This window comes from Hippopotamus amphibius, chromosome 1 (genome assembly GCF_030028045.1).
Source record: "Hippopotamus amphibius kiboko isolate mHipAmp2 chromosome 1, mHipAmp2.hap2, whole genome shotgun sequence".
NCBI lineage: Eukaryota > Metazoa > Chordata > Mammalia > Artiodactyla > Hippopotamidae > Hippopotamus > Hippopotamus amphibius.
The window spans coordinates 80,979,480-80,980,478 of record NC_080186.1 but is presented as its reverse complement, the minus strand read 5'-3'; positions in this window follow the sequence as shown (position 1 = coordinate 80,980,478).

Genomic DNA, 999 nt, shown 5'->3' with positions numbered 1-999 from the left:
TCTTTCTCTCTGTTTTTCACCTATTAATTATATGGTTACTCTTTTAGTTAATATGATAGAATATGTTTTTATTTTTAAACTTAATACTGTCAATTAGGAATTCCTGTCAAATTGGGTCTGGTGTTTATTGGTCAAAGGTTTCCTTTTCTTGAATTGATTTAAAAAGGTTTAAAAAGTTTAAAAGGTTATTTTTGTGAAACTGGATATTTTATAAATCAAATTCTTATATATTCCCTTTCCTGCATAAGCAGCATTATTCACAAAAATTCTTAGTTTCATGACTTACAAAAATACTCAGTGTCATTTCACTTGAGTCATTTCAGTACCTAGTTTATGTACTTTAAGATACATTAAATACACCTTTCTTCTTGGAGGATGGCAGGATATAGTACTTCTATTTTACATTAGCCTTTTGTTAAAGAATCTCAAAGTAGTTTAAATAGTTGATGTTTCTATGGGGTGGAAGTCGTAAATAGCTTCTCTTTCCAGGTCTTCCCACTACCTATCTTCCAAAAGCCTTGTAATACTCTACTGCTGTTTTCAATAACAGGGATAGGAAACCTGCTTCCTAATATTTACTAAAGATTCTTGCTGATGAAGGTTATAACAGTATTTCTAAAAATAAAAAATAAGATAATAAAATAATTCGTCCTCTCCTCTCTCTGCAGAATGACCCCCTGTGGAAGGAAAGTAAGAAAAAGAGGAAGGGAACAAGCTTACTATAGAGAGGACTGACAAGTGGGAAATGGATAACATTTTATCACCTTCTCACTTTGCACACCATTCATCTCCTGAGAGGGGGAGAGAAGAGTTGAATAGAAGGGCCCACCCTGAATGGATAAGAAAATAGATCCCAGCAGAGACTCTTCAGAATCACAGGTAAAAGTCCCCAAGAAATTCTCTATGACCTTCACTTCTGTCTTTTAGGTAGAACAAAGTGCTAGATAAACCTGTACAGGGATTATTTTGATAAGAATTGAAAAATGGAGGTTCTTATTA